General features: G+C 36.6%; 1 long non-coding RNA gene across 2 annotated transcripts in view; it reads left to right on the plus strand.

Moving 5' to 3' along the window:
* LOC107648927 (uncharacterized) overlaps positions 1-16,584 on the plus strand; it is a 76,713-nt gene that overhangs the window by 12,120 nt on the left and 48,009 nt on the right. For both annotated transcript variants that reach the window (XR_008914015.1, XR_008914017.1), the window contains one exon: positions 10,607-10,687. This is a non-coding gene — a long non-coding RNA (uncharacterized LOC107648927). The remainder of the gene's footprint in view (positions 1-10,606; positions 10,688-16,584) is intronic.

Below are 16,584 nucleotides of genomic sequence, written 5' to 3' on the forward strand. Positions count from 1 at the left end.
AACTTTTGGCCCTTCCTTTGTATCAGAGAAGTCTGATTTTTTTTCTTTTATGGGGTGTTTACAGTACCTTACTGTAAAATTTTAATTAAGTATTTGGCCACAGACTATATGTAGGTCAATGTAAACATTTATTTCTAGCCTGAGGAGGTCATCTGGTGGCTTTTGCATTCTTTTTTTACAAATTTAATTTCTAACTTGTTTTTACTTTAAGAAAGAAATTGTGTATTTATAGGATTTTAAAAGATAAAATATGCTATTATATAAGGCTATTATGTATATGTAATATATAATATATATTCATATATTTTATGCATTTCTGAGTTTCCAGACTTTTTCTGTGTCATCAACTGGCCTTCACATATTGCCTGTGGCTTCTGCAAAACTCCCCATTCTCTTTTCATTTCTTATGTCGACCTGTGACATCAAAATTGTGATGGGAAAAGTCAAGATGTGGAAGGGATGCCTGCATATAATATGAAATAACATGAGATAAATGCATGAGAGATATGTTAAGGTCTGATGTAAGGTTGAAGGGGGAAAACATTGTTATTAGCAGAAAGGATCAAGGAATTGCATGGAGGATCTGGCATTTGATTGGAGCTTTAATGGATGGGTAGGAATTCAACAAGCAGAAGTTTGGAGAGGGCATTCCAAGTCCTGGGCATATTCAAAGTAGGAGAATGGAAGGTATGGGCAGAAAACAACGAGCAGGCCAGTTTAGGTAAAACATATTGCACGAACAGGGAAGATAAAGAAAGGGAGGATAACTTCAGATTGTGAAGAACTTGAATGCCAGGCAAAAGAGTTTGAACTTTATTTGATAGGCAGGAGGGAACCGTTTAAGGATTTGGGGGAGAAAAATAACTTGCCATTTACATAAAGAAAGTAAGTTTAGCAACAAGGTGGTTTGGAATTGGGGAGAAAAGGGGATGAAGGAGGACCAGAAAAAATGCTCTTCACAATTGTTGGTTCTAGGAAAAAGTAAACTTGGGGGATTTGGGTGGAGAACAAAAAAGCTGGAACTAGATCTGTGGAACTATACCCAATGGTAGAAGAAGCTCCTAATGAGAGAATGTTTACCACTGAGGATCAGCACCTACTCTGCAATTCAATCTTAGTGGGTTGCCTGGAGCGCTAAGAGAGGCCACTACTTCTTTCAGCTGCTGTGGGAATTTCAGAGGTGAGGCTGAAACCCACCTTACTAATTGAGGCTAATTGGCTATTATCACATGCTATGTCTCACAAGTACTAACAGGATGAGGTTCTATTTTGTCTATGGCAATGATACTTAGACTGACACTTTAAAAACTGGGCAGGGCTGGGACTGCTATGGCAAATGTCTGATGGTGTTCAATATGGTAGCTAGATGGTACAGTCCAATGAACAGAGTGTTGTAATTGAAGTCAGGAAAGCCTGAGTTAAAATCTAGCCTCTGACATTTGCTGTGTGACACTGATCAAGAACTTTGCATCTCTGTGTCTCAGTTTCCTCATCTGTAAAATTGATGTAACAAAACTACCTTACAAGATTATTGCCAAAGGAAAATGAAATATTTGTAAAGTGCTACAAACTTTAAAGTAGTATAAAGGCTAATTATTATTGTTATGGTATTTCAAGACATATGATATTAGATTATAAGACTGTTTCTATGATATATCAAAGTGAAAGCTGATTGCTTTCTCAGTTTCTTCTAAATCAGACATACAGTGCTTTTACTTCTCAAAGTGGTTGATGTCTACCTTCTGAAAACTTTTTCTTCATTCTTCAAATAGAAATAGAAATATAGTGATAGTATGTGTCCTCTTCAAAAATCATGTGTAAATTAAACTTTTGTTCAACTTCTCTAGGGGTATTTTCTATTTAAAGGAATCCTGTTCTCTATTTAAAGGAAATGAATAATTTTATAAAGCAAATAACCAATCCCTAAGTTATCAGGTAAATCTGAATTTTTAGACACTCAATTTTCTTAAAGCAGGCCCAACCTGCACATTTGAACATATATTGTGTATACTACCATGCAAACTGTCATCTTTCTTTGCCTATAAACATCTCACAAAAATTTATTAATCAGTTTTTTTAAGTAGTGGAATTTTTTTTTTGGTGGGGGCAGAGGAGTGACCAGACTTGTGATTTCATTCCTATCAGGAACTTCCAGTGAGAAAATTCCTTCTATGAATGCATATTGGCATCTACTCTGCAATTTGTAGTCTTAGAAGATTTTGACAAGTTAAATCACTTGCCCCAAATCCCACAAACAGTAGGCATTTGACTTAAACAGGACCTCACTCTGACTCCCACATCTTCTCCCTATTACCTCTTGTGTAAAGGTTTGCAAAGCCCTTTTCAAGATTGCTCATTGACCTTTGGTGTCCATCTTGCAACAACCAACTCTCTCACCTGTGGCTTGAAGAGCTATAGTATGTGCAACAGCCACACTCCAGTAAAACTATCTCAGTAGATGGACTAAACCTTACTGAGGGTGATTCACTTAGGTAAGTTAGGGAATGTCTACTCTAATCATTTGAAGATTTCTCCCAGGAATGGGCAGATGAAAACAATTTGTTACAATGGCCATGAAGTTGGCTAAAGCACATACTATATGGAGTGCTTAGAATTTATCAGACATTGAAGATTCCAAGGTCATCCACTGTATACTGGGCCATCTCTAGTATTTCCTGACTTTTGTCTTGCCACTAGTCTTTGATGATGCTATAAGACAGAGTGAGGCTGATGACTTTGTGCCACTCTGCGTCACTTAAATTCAATTCACTTTTGAGTCAAGGCATCACTTCATGATGTCACTGGTCCTCTGAAAGGAGGAATGAACAACAACTTAACCATGCTACACCACTTTTTTTGGTCAGGTTGTTTTAACATTTTTGACATGAGGAATGAGAGAGAGAGGGAGAGAGAGAGAGAGAGAGAGGGAGGGAGGGAAAGAGAGTATATTTTCTGGGAGACAAATTTCTTTAAGCATAGGAGAAGACATTGCACCAGTTGCCTTTTGAAGTAAACGGGAAATAAATTAAAAATAAATAAATAAACTTAAAAAAAAAAAGAAGTGAGAGGGGCCTCAAGGTACAATATATGGGTACCTCTGAGGACAGTGGGCTGAAAGATAAAATTGTTGCAATTTGTTGTGGTACTTAGGTTTAGAAGTTAAAGTTTACCACTGCCTGGGAAACAAAGGCAAAACTCATCTCCCAGAGGGATAAATGAGCTTAATACATATGTCAGGCAGGGCTAGGCCCATCCACTCTGCTTACCTTTTTGCTTTCTCTTTCTTCCATCAGAAGTCTCTCAGCTTCAATTGATCCTTTATTTCATAATTTAATAGACTTATGTGCCAAACAAATAAAATAACATTTTTTGCTTAACTAAATCTGTTACATTACCTTTTACGTCAATTTTCCTCTGCTCTGCTTCTCATGTCCTCTCTGGACATGGAGAACAGCTGGCTAAATCCTTATTATAATATTTCCTATAACTGGAGCCAGTTAACTCATCCCTCAGCCTTTTCTTCTACAGACTAACTCCACCTCCTTTGACTCTAATGAATCCATAAATAATTTTAGATCAGTCTTTTCCCCTAGATCTTTTTTCTTTCAAAACGTGGAGGCATTGCATGATTTCAAATAAATGGAATTATAAAAAGAGAATGAGCACACATTTAGAAAACAAGAGTGAGATAATTTGAAACTTTATTGCTATAAGCCCCTTCCCTATTTTATATTTACTGTTAAAATGTGTATTTTGGGGTGGGGTAAGCACAGTCATATTGTTCTTGTCATTGCTTCATATCCCCCCAAATTATTCCCCTAGTATTTGTTATATAAAAGCATCAAAAGTTCAATTCTGAGGTCTCAACCTCTAGATTCACCAAGTTTTCAGCAATTCCAGATTCCTAACGCCTTAATGAGGAGAAATTACGCAGAAAGGGGAAAAAATTATTGCATTTCCCCCCACAAAATGGGGATAGGGTGGAGAAAAGGAAATGGTAACTACGCAGGAGGAGATAATATGTGAGTAAATACAGCAGCTTGGGGATGACACCGAGGCTTGCCATGCTGAGCGCAATCATCTGAGCAATGTCTATTGACATCAGTGGGAGTGTTTCATGTGGGAATCCAGAGCACTCCCCAACCCAGAGCATTTGTACTAGATTTAAAACATGACATTTTTCTGGCTATTGCTCTAGAATATGAATGGGATGGAAGTATTTCCACTCTCCATCCACAGAGGGGGAAAAAATTCCAACTTCAAACAGCTCAGATATTCAGCTACAGAAAATGTATGACTTTCAGGCAAGGCTGGAATTCAGAAACATTCAAATGGAAATGTCATGGGCTGTATCCAAGTTCAGGGAACAACAGCTTTCACACAAAGGGACCTTCTCTATAATTTAAACTAAGCTAATTTAAGTTAAAGTTCCTAACTTGGGCTCCACAGCTTCCGAAGAGAGACCTATGGATAGACTTCAGGGATTCTCGGGATATTGGATAGGAAAACAGTTACATTTTCATTTTAACTAATCTCAGCCTGAAATTTTGCATTTCCTTCAATTGTTTAAAACCATTGTTCTCAGAAGGGGTCCATAGGTTTTTACCAGATTGTCAAAGGAGTTCATGACATGAAAAGAACCACCACACTATAAAGTTACCCTTAGAAAATGGCGGATTTGCTCATGAGTCATGTTGGCCTATGGTTAGCTCAATGATATGCAGCTAAAAAATGAAGCTTAATACCAAGTAATTTGATATTATGGTAGGACCAGAAGAGTGACCATTACTATACATAATCTGAGATAAATGGTAAAGACATTACGAGAGTAGAAAGACTGAAGAAATAAAGAACTAAATGCCCAGAAGTGAATGAAAATAAGTGTCTAAACTTAAGGACGTAACATGGTATAATGGAAAGAGCAAAGGCTCTGGAGTCAGGGGAACTTGGTTCAAATCTTGCCTCTAACAGTTATTACCTATAAACCTGTGGGCTTAACCTATCTCAGCCTCAATTTCCTTCTCTGTAAAATGAGGGAGATGACATCTACAGTCCCTTCTAGATCTAGGATCTTCTTTACATGTGGCTACTTAAGTAAGAAAATAAAGGAGTCCTCTAAACTGTCCTGCTTAACTCAATTAAGAAACATTCATTAAGTTCTTGCTGTGTGCCAAACACTATGCTAAGCCCTAACAGGTATGAAAACAAAATAAAACAGTGGTCTTCAAGAAAGTAAGATTACTTTCAGGAAATCCCATAGTCATAATAATTAAATTCAAAATAAATACAAAGTCATTTGGGGGTGAGTTCTGACAACTGGGGAAAATAATAAAGATGGGAGCTAATCCTTGAAGGATGCAAGAGACTCCAAAAGGAAGGGATGAGGAGGGAAAACATTCTAGGCCAAGGGAGGAAGGTAGTCTCTGCAAGGAGAAATAAAATGTCTCATTCAAAAACATTAAGTTGGTGAATCTGATTAGAGAGTAGAGTGATAAAGAGTAATACATAATCAGTCTAGCAAAGGAAAGTTGGAGGCAACTGGTAAAGGGCTTTAAATGTCAAACAATATTTTATTATATAATTAAATGTATAAATATATTTTATTCTAGAAGCAATAGGGAGCTACTGAAGCTTCTGAAGGAGTGTTGATAAGGTTAAACATTAGGAAATATTAGAAAATAAATAATAATTTGGAGGAAGACCTTTAAGATACTACTCAATAAAAAAAAATAACTTAGAGGTTACCCTAGCACCCAGATTCATGGTTTGTAGATTCTGGTTGCTACTTTTGAACTTGGAGGTCTAACAATCCTCAACTCTGCCACAGAAATATGATTAATTCAAGTTTTGATAAAGCCCTTCAGATAATACCTTCACACCTAGATCCTACAGGCTTTCTAGAAGCATCATCACTGGATACTATAATTAATGACCTGGGGTTCATGCATGTGCTTCTGTTATTACACTGGACTCCTTTTAATTGATGACGCTACTGGAAATTTTCAAAATATCCCTATAGAGTATGAAAGTACACATTGAACTGCCAACCTCTTTGGCTGGTGAGGATCAGACCAGGTAGAGAAGCTACATGTCAAGGTATCATTTTCTTTGACAAATAGGGCATTGGCTCATAATGCCACTTTGGTTACATGCTTTCCCTAGAGTTATTATTATTAGCAAGTAGGAAAAGCAATGTCTCACCAGAAATTGTCCACAAACCTGCAAAGAGCCTGGTTTTAGCTGTTTTGTTAAGGACTCTGTGTAGGTGTGCATTCATGCCTAAGAGCATCCATGTCTGCATCTGTGTGTGTCCATGCACGAAATGTTGTAGACAAACCAAACTGGGCCTCCCAGCCTGGCAAAGGAGAGCTAATATTGGTAGTCCTTTTAATATTACTCAGCCTTTTCAGGTGTCTGACTTCCATACTGCCCCGGGCATAGGGGGAAATGTAAACATTGCTCTGTTATTCAACTTACTACACAAGAGCACTGATTTTGACAAGGTTCCAAGTAGCCCAGTGTTCCATTTTTACCCAGATTAGACACTGATATCCGTCCCCAGTGACACACAATCTGGCAGGGTTGTTTTCCACCAAACAATTGACCACTGTACATGGGAGGTGACTAGGTGCCTGTCTTGCAAGAGGCCAATTCTAGAAGCCAAGGAGGAATCTCTTGAGCTTATTCCCAGGGCCTCCATCACTTGTGTATAATTAGAAAGAGGTGCATTTTACTTATAACAGCCCAAGGACGATTATATGAGTCTTCCGATGAACACCACATCAAAGGGCTCCAGGTCAGAATCCACTTCCCCTTAGTCATTCTAAGAAGTTCAATATTCTCAGGTGCCTATTCTCTGTGTGTGTTTGCTTTTATTTTTGTTTCTAACTACAAATAGATTGTAGCACTCACTCCCCTTAATACTTTCAAAGGTGCAACAACAATGGCAATATATTGAATAACCAAAAACAAAAACCAACATCCCACAATTTGTCTTTGAAACCAACCATATGTTTCGAGAATAGGGATTTTAAAAAAAACTTTTATCCAAAATTAAAAATATCTTCCATGCCTTCCTGCCTGGTAGGAAAGTCCAGCTGGAATCATCGCTTGTTCTCTTTTTGTTTAAACTTTGATTCATTCATCCCAAAAGCAATTTACCATTTTGCACACACTTGACAGAACTTTATCAGCTGGGCTGGCCAGGTGGTACTCTTAATCCTGAAGTGTATACACATTAAAAAGAAACAACCTAAAAACAAATTAGTCTTCTACAGGATGTGATCATGGAAGTAAAGTCCTAATTTTTCAATCTCGGTTTTTGAGTAATGAGTCCATCATTTCTGCTCCATCATTTTTTAGTATTTATCCATGTCAGTAATTCATAGTGTGTTGAGCATTAAATGAAACAAGGCCCAGTTCCTGTTTTCAAAGAGTTTTGAAAAAATTTCAAATTTGATAGAGAAGAGACTGATCAATTAATCAACCAACAAGTATTAAGTGCATGTTTGCCAGTTTAGTGCTATGATCTGGCATGCAAAGAGTCCAGTTTGGCTGGAGAGTAGAATAAAATTCAAAGAGTTTTGAAAAAATTCCAAAAAATTCAATTCAAGTTCTTTCCCCCATCAATACTTGCTACCTATGTGGCTCAACCTCCTTGGGTCTCATTTTCCTTATTTTTATAATGTGAGGAGAAGATTCTACCAATTGAATTCTGAGATTCTTTCTAGCTTTAGATCTATGATTCTATGACCACAAAAGAATGTAAATGTCATTATCTACTATGCTAGATTTGTCCCCACTTTGAGGTTTTCATGTTTCAGTGATTTGATGATCCTGTCCATGAAAGTAGTCTCCCAGGGGTGTTCATGGGAACTAACCAAAAACTTTTCATACCATATGACTCTGTACCTGACTTCCCACAAATTAAATTTTCTTAAACTGAGGGGATTTTAAGGGGCCTGTGAACTTAGATGTAATAAGCAATTGCATTTTTATTTTTACTAATTATCTTAATTAATGAAAACATTATTTTGAGAAAGTTTCCATAGGCTGGGCTTCACCAAACTGCCAAAGTAGATGATGGTACAAAAAAAGTAAAGAATTCTCCTTCCATAAATTTCTTATAAAGGACCTACCCAGTACACTGGTACAGGCTTTCTGCTATGTCTCATGGTATTATGGGGGTGTGTATCTCAAATCCCAATGGGGAGCAGCTAGGTGGTTCAGTGGATTGAGAGCCAGACCCAGAGATGGGAGGTCCTGGGTTCAAATCTGGACTCAGATACTTCCTAGCTGTGTGATCCTGGGCAAGTCGCTTGACCCCCATTGCTTAGCCCTTACCACTCTTCTGCCTTGGAACCAATGCACAGTATTGATTCCAAGATGGAAGATAAGGGTTTTAATAAATAAATAAATAAAATCTCAATAGTTTCTACTACACCATTCCTATTCATTGGCCCATCAGACTATATGGTACTATTTTAGTTACAATAAAGCCTGCTAAAAGAAGCTGTGTAATTCTTTTCTGAGCTTCCACATTAACTTTTTAGATCAAGGTTTGCAAAACTTCTTCCCTCATTGACTGCTTTTAGAATTTCCAAAATTCTCTGAAATCATGGATTTATAGAAGGGCTACACACTTTATGCCAAATCTAGCAATCAGAATAGCTAACTTGTTTACTACGCCATGATAGAGAGAAGAAAAGATGGAGGGAGTGGGCAGCAGCATAATATGAACTAATATGAAAGGAGAGAGATGGGACAGCCCACTCTTGTAGAAGCTTGCTTAGAAACAAAGATTCAGTCTTTCAACTACTTTTAAGAACTGCTGTTCTGCATCAGAAGTAAACCTTAGTGATTTTTTCCCAAAGGATCTGTCTTTGTTATTCCATTACTCAAAAAACTACACTGGCTCCCCATTACCTCTAGGATCTAGTGCCAACTCCTCTTCTCCTCACCCTTCTCATACTGATTCTAACATACCTTTCCTCTAATATTATCCATTAATCTTCTTCATCTAGTCTACTCTCCAGCCAAACTGGCCCCTTTGCATGCCAGAGCCTAGCACAAAACTGGCACACAGATGTACTTAATACTTTTTGATTGATTAATTGATCATTCTCTTCTCTATCAAAATTTCCTCTAAGAAAAATATAATAAACTCATTTACAAAGATATAAATGAATAATAAGACTTATAGTTGGAGCCATTTATATTCCAATGTAAGAAAAGGACTTGGGACAAAGGAATATACACATAAACTCAGAATCCCAAAGATAAGCCAATTTGTCAGAACTTGGGGAGTAGGGGGGAAGGATGATTTCCAGCACCTCTGAAATAAGGCCATTTCACTAAACCATTTAGTCTATTTATACTATTGGCTATGATGTGTGTTTGTGTATTACTCCTCTTTTGGACTAGGAAGCATGCCTTGGAAGCTTATATCCTTGAAATCTTACTGTTAAATCATATTTCTTTTACTAGCATGGGGAAAGGGAAGAATGGGGGAAGGGGGAAGCATGGGGAGAGGTGACCTGAGATCCTTTCCAGCTCCCTTTTCCTATGGTTCCTCCAGACAAAAGGGCAATTTATTTCATTAGACAGCTAACACCCTGAACTCTAATTTAAGCATTCAGGCCAAGTTCTCCAGCACTGTTAATTAAGTTGGCTATTAAATGTGCACATGCAGCATTCAGCAGGTTAATTACATATGTGCAAAAATATTTTTGGGCCAACAGCATCCTGTTGGCTCCTGTGTGTGCAGTCAAGAGACCTGTTTATGAATATTGGGTCCCTGATGTCTGAGTACATTTTGATGGAATCCAATCTCTTCATCCAAAGGACATTAATAGTCACTAGTGCCTAGCATGACAGTAAGTTTAAGCTATTACACTTGAAATTTTTCAAGGAAATAAGAAAAATCCTTGACTATTTGAAAGTAATGAGTGCTTTATGAATAAAATTATTACATTTATTTATAGGAAGCATAAACAGACTAGAAAATTACATTCCATAGTTTGTTCCTGGGTAATTTTGATTAACTTGAGATTTGCACTGGAAAGAACTATTTCCTGTCAAATTTAAGAAGGAGTCCAACTAACCAGAAATGCTATTAGTACACAGGGAACTGTTAAATCCTTAACCTTCATGTGAAATGAATTTTTTCTTCATAATGATCAGGTATCAGATGTTCATTTCATCCTTCAGAGGGGACATGTTGAACTGATACTCTATAGATTTGTTCTATTGAAGTTGTGTAGAAGGCAGAAATTTCACATAAAGAAAGACTCACTGGGCTGACTTTGGGTGCCCTTCAAAAGCTGAAAACTAAAAAATAGATATGGAGAAAAACCTAAAGAGTCTCCCACTAGTGAATTCTTGGAGGGCTAAGCTGGGAGAACAAAATCCCTAAACTGCTTGGTCTGAATAACATGAAAAAATCAGGAATTATAATAGTCATGTAGTTTTTGTGCCAAAGACTCCTTGGGAGGAAATTCTTCAGTTCCTTCTCTAACCTTCAATTTTCAGAGACCAAAGACACAAAGTAGACTTAGTCCCACTCCATCCACCCCACCAATAACACTACTCTTATTCCTCTTTCTAGGAAATATCCAACTCAGACCTCTTCTAACATCAAGATGAAAGTAACCAGAAAATAAGGTTATGGGAAAAAGTACAATTTCTGGTGGGTTGTTTTTTGTTTTTGTTTTTTTGTCATTTTATAGTGTTAATTGCCTGCCATCACATCTACCCTCTCCACCCAGGTTGGTCTTATTTAGAAGTAACAAATGAAAGAAAATGTAGTTCTAATATTTTTCAATATAAAAGTAATTTTTAATGGTGCAAATTGTGTTGGGTATGGAGACAAAGTTGGGTGCAAATCCTAATTCTGTCCTTTGCTGACCTTAAACAAGTTATTTTAGTTCCCTGGGTCTCAGTTTCCTCACCTATAAAATGAGGGATTTGGACTGGATGAACTTTTAAGGCCCTTACCAGCTCTGAGACCTATGATCCAATGAAATGTAACGGAAAAATAACTTTCCCTCCATTTTTAGCAATCAGGCTTGCCAAAAATATTAATAATCTTGGAGCAGCTGGTTTAACAAAGAGAAAAAGACAAGGTTTAAGAGAGATTAATCACTTCATGAAAATTATGTAAGATATTTTCTCCTGTTTCCAAGTAAGCAATGGTTTGTTTTCTTGTTTGGTTTTTGTTTTTGTTTTTGTTTTTTTGAGGATGGAAACTTTGGGAAGTTGATATGAACAAAGATAAGAATACCAAGAAATAAGAAGCCACATTTTAAAAAATTACATATGTTTATAAACATTTAACATGCTTTTAGTTTTTAAAAGTAAGATTTTAAATCACTAAAAAGTAGTAGGTATGTTGTTTAGAAGAGGATTTATTGATGGGATTGAAATAAAAATTTGAAAAGTAATATAATCAAATAGATTTGTTGGCTAATGCCTTTTAATCCCTGCTATAAGACAAGGCTGAGGCTGGTGTATCACTTGAGTTTGAGGGTTCTGCATTAAAGAAGGGCTAAACTCAATTGGATTTCTCAACTAAATCTGGCACCAAGATGGTGAACCCCTGGGAGAAAGGCTTCCTAAGGAGGGCTCATCTGATCCAGGTCAGAAACTGAGCTGGTTGTTTCTATGCCTATTAGCAGTGGGGTCAGGCCCATGAATGGTCACAGCAATTCCATCCTGGGAAAAATGGGATAATGCAGTCACTTTAAAAAATGCAATCACATTTAAACATATTTTACTTGCACATGATTTATCATTGAACAAAGTCTATAGGCTTATAAATATTTTGTGAACATTCAGTGCCTAAAATTATAGTTGTCACATTACTTGGGTATAATTAAACATTGAATGGCATTTATGTTGTTTAAAAGAGAAGCAAAATGTCAAAGCTTTTTTGTCTGACTTAAATGATAGGTCAAGCTGTGCAGAAATCAGTTTGGTTTTGGAAACTGGCATTTTGTTCCAGATTGTCCAATTATCTGAGTAATCAAGTTTCAGGTTGGGGCTATCTACAATAATACATCTTGGGTTCAAGCCCAGGATCCTTAAGTGGGAAAAGCTTCCATTGGCATCAGTGAGATGAGTCTCTGTGGTGTGTTACATCAAAGATCTGTAACTTTTTAGAAGGGATTATATGAAACTATTGGCTCTTTAGGGAGACATTATTTAAACCTAAAAATCAAAAAGGTCCAGGTAAGTCTATTATGGAAACAATCTTTATCTTTAAACATAATCCCAGGATAACCTTCCACATGATGCCAAACCAGCTATACCAGCTCTTACATTGTAGATGCAAGTCCCATCATAGATGCAATCATTTTAGAGCTGGGAGAAATGTGATAGTTCTATTATCTGTAATCATGCACGTTTATTTGGTAAAGAATCCCTTAGAAGACTTACACAGATACAGCTGTGTCTAGAGTCAGGAAGACCTGAGTTCAATTCCAGTACTTAATAACTGTGTGATACTGGAAAAGCCACTTAACCTCTGTCTGCCTCAGGTTTCTTATCTGCAAAAGTGGGAGAGAAGTAGCATCTGCCTCCCAGTGTTATTGTGAGGATAGAATGAGATAATATTTTAAATACTTTGCAAACATTAATGCTATATATAAATGCTAATAATCACTTCTTCCTTTCTTCAGCAGAAACATTCATTACATTATCCCAGTTTTGAAGCATGTTAGGTCTAAGTGTGGCACATAATTTGTGGGCTTTAGTTGTAAGGAAGGGACTAAAGATCAGAAAACCATTCTTAGGACAGTCCCCTAAGAGGTGGTTCCTCTTGCATCTGAATAAGGAAAGAGAAAATATGTAAAAAACAAATTTGGCACTGGATGTTAGAGGCTCATAGATTTAGTTAGAAAGGATCTTATCCAATGGATCTAGTGAATGTGCTACATAAAATCCAAATGGAAAAGGACTTTCTTAAAGATCATGAGATTCTCCACGTGTGAAAGACATTGGGTTGATTTCACTGAAACTCAGAACACAATGGCATGGCTGCTCAAAAACACATGGCCTACTAATCTACAAGGAAAAACCAAATTGATAAAGAATACTTATTGCTAATATGGATGTAATAAAATATATAAAATGAGAAATGACAAAAGGAAAGATTTAAAAATAGAACCTAGGAAGACTTGTTTGTACCAAGGCAGATTGAAGTGAGCAGAACCAGGACAATAAGGTATACTATAATAATTTTGAAAAGACAAATAACTTTGAAAGACTTTAAGAACTCCAACCATTTCAATAACCAACAAATATTTCACAAGTCCAATGACAAATAATGCTATCTACCTCCTGACAGAGAGATAATGGACTCCCAATATACAATAAGACATATTTTGGACATGGTAACTCTGGGAATTTGTTTTGTTTGACTATGTATATTTATTATGAGTTTGATTTTCCTTTTTCTTCACTACTGGGGTAAGAAAGGTGGGAAGAAGAGAAAATAGACTTTTGTAAAGCAAAAAAGTAAAATCTGATTGCTCAAAAAATTGCCCATAATCAGATAATCATTTATATGAGAAGTCCACTGAGTGCATCCATATGTATGTCTAGGAGAGATATGGAATCAATTCTAAGAGGAAAACAGAATGGATCACTTTTGGTCAACCAAGCAGTGCTTTCAGTGGTCCCTGTCACCAAAACTCATCTTTTTAACATTAATAGTCTCCTAGTGATCTTATATAGGAGAAGTAGTAGGGTATCTTTGGGTTAGAATACCTAAGTAAAGAGCCCTCCTTAACCAGTGTTAGCTTGTACACATTAATGAAATTCCTTAAGCTTCATTTTGCTCATCTACAAATCAAGGGGGTTAGCCTAAATAAATAACCTCTCCAATCCTTCCAAGCTCTAGATCTATAAAAGCATTGTAATTATGGAACAACAAAATCTAAGAGCAATTTTAAAACACCTACTTAAAACTAATATGTTCAGGGTACTGTGGTAAGCACTGAGGGTTCTAAAGACCAAAATGAAACAAGTCCCTGCCCTCTTGAAGCATATTTATTTTCAGAAGAATCTAAATTGCAGGTAAACCAAAATGCAAAATGAAAGCTGTATGGTAGATATAATTGGCTACACATATGGATAATAATTCTGTGCATAAAATATAGGCAATACAAATCCATAACCACTGGTACAACCAAAGAAAGTGGCAGCCTGATAAAATAGCAAAGAAAAAAGATAACAGATAGGTCATCCAATGATCATGGCATATTAAAAAATAGGGAGCAAAGCCTGAAGCATTCTATGGAGGATTTGTGGAAAGACACAAACACAAAGAGCACTGGATGAGAAGGTATAGATGAGTAGCTATCTACCACAGAGGAGTTAGTATTCATCCTGATAACTATGATAAAACAGTGGATTTATTAGTGATTTATTGCAGAAGGAGAGACAGATGCAATGCTGACATAATATTGAGAGGACTTACCCATGGAGCTGTTGGTTGAATTTAAAAACACATTCAAAGTTAACTACAATACAAAATAATACATGGCAAGTATATTAGAAAGATCCAAACATAATGATCCAAGGCAATCCCAAATGACTCATGATGAAAAAGGCTATCTATTTCCAAAAAAAGAACTGATGGAGTCTAAATACTGATTGAAACGTACTGTCTTTCACTTTATTTTCTTCATTTTAAAAAATGTATCTTCTTCCACAACATGAGGGAAATGGAAATATGTTTTGTATGGTTTAAAAAAAAAAGAAAGATACAAAACAAAGTGTTATTTGAGATTGGTGATTGGATATGGTCACTCTATCCACTGGAAAGCTGAAGGAAGAGGTGAAATTAAAATTGAATGGATAAGAAGTAAAAAGGCAAACTGGGAATGAATAGATTCTAGGAAGCAGAGGCCTGAAAATACAGAGAAATGAGAATAATGTGGTTTAGGTAGAGTTTTGAGCAGTCCTGAGATAAGGCTGGAATAGAATTGGGTCATATTACAGAAGACCATACGTACAAGACAAAGGCCTTTGATTTATGCTCAGTAAGCATTAGGAAATTGCCAATGACTTCTGAGCAGGAGGAACATGAGCAGGTTTGCGCATAAAAATGTGTCTAGAAGCAGTGTTAAGAATGGATTGGAAAGGGGGAAGAAAGGGGGTAGAATGGCCAGGGCAGGTAAAAACTGCAGTCTGCCCAAGGGTGATCATGATGGAAATAGAGAGGAGGGAGAAGATAGAAGAGAAAGATGTCATGGCAGTTAGTATCAACAAGACTTGGCAACTATTTGTCTCTGAAAGATAAGGAATAGGAAAAATCAAAGATAACACACCAAAGTTACAAATGCAAGACTAAGTAAATGGGAGTACCACTCATAGAAATATTGAGTCTGTGATGAGAGACATCATCTGCCTCCAGAGAAAGAATGCATGACATCTGAATCGAGAACAAAGTATATTATATTTCATTTTCTTTATTTTTTGTTTGCACTTTCTTCCACAAAAGAACTAACATGGAAAAATGTTTTACATCGATTGCACATGTAAAATCTATATCAGATTTCTTATCATCTCAGTGACAGGGGAATGGAGGAAAGGAGGGAGAGAATTGGGGATTTGAATTTTTTTAATGAATGTTAAAAAACTTCTTTTACATGTAATTGAGGGGGAAATAAAATAAATGTTACATCTGAGGGTAGGCAGGAAGAGGAGGAAAGGAGGAAAGAATTTATATAGAACCTACTGTGAGGGAGAAAAAAAGAATCTACTGTGTGCCAGGCACTATATTAAGAGCTATAGAAATATTATCTTATTTGATCTTCATAACAACCCTACAATGTTATTATCCCATTTTACTGTTGAGGTAAAAGAAGTTCAATGAAATTGTCCCGCTTATGAGAAAGAACACTATCCACATTTGGAGGAAGAACTGTGGGAATAAAAACACAGAAGAAAAACAACTGCTTGACCACATGGGTTGATGGGGATATGATTGGAGAAGTAGACCCTAAATGATTACCCTAGTGCAATTATCAGTAATATGGAAATAGGTCTTGATCAATGACACAAGTAAAACCAGTGGAATTGTGTGTAGGCTACAGGGGGAAAGGAGGTGAAGGAGGGGAGGAAAAGAGCATGAATCATGTAACCATGGATAAATAGTCTAAATTAATTAATTAAATAAAATCTTTCAAGGCAAATAAACAAACAAATAGATTAATTAAGTAATTAATTAAATTGTCCCAAATTACACAACTAATAAGTGTCCAAGGCCAGATATGAACCCAGTGAGCTGCTTCAAAAGAACAAATGGATGTTAATAAGTTCAGTTTCGTCATGGCAATTCCTAAGCACTAATGGAACACCTTGTCTTGTAGGCTGTATGCAGCTGAAGATGACAGTCTGGAACTTAGAAGTTGAGGTTAGAGATTTGACTTGGAAGTTGTCTATCCTGTTAGACTGTGAACTCCTTACGGTCACCTAGGTAGCACAGTGAATAGAGAGCCAAGTCTGGAGTCAGGAGAGCCTGAGTTCAAGCCTAACCTCAGATACTTCCTAGCTAAGTGATCCTGGGCAAGTCACTTA

This window comes from Monodelphis domestica, chromosome 1, assembly GCF_027887165.1.
Source record: "Monodelphis domestica isolate mMonDom1 chromosome 1, mMonDom1.pri, whole genome shotgun sequence".
NCBI classification, from domain to species: domain Eukaryota; kingdom Metazoa; phylum Chordata; class Mammalia; order Didelphimorphia; family Didelphidae; genus Monodelphis; species Monodelphis domestica.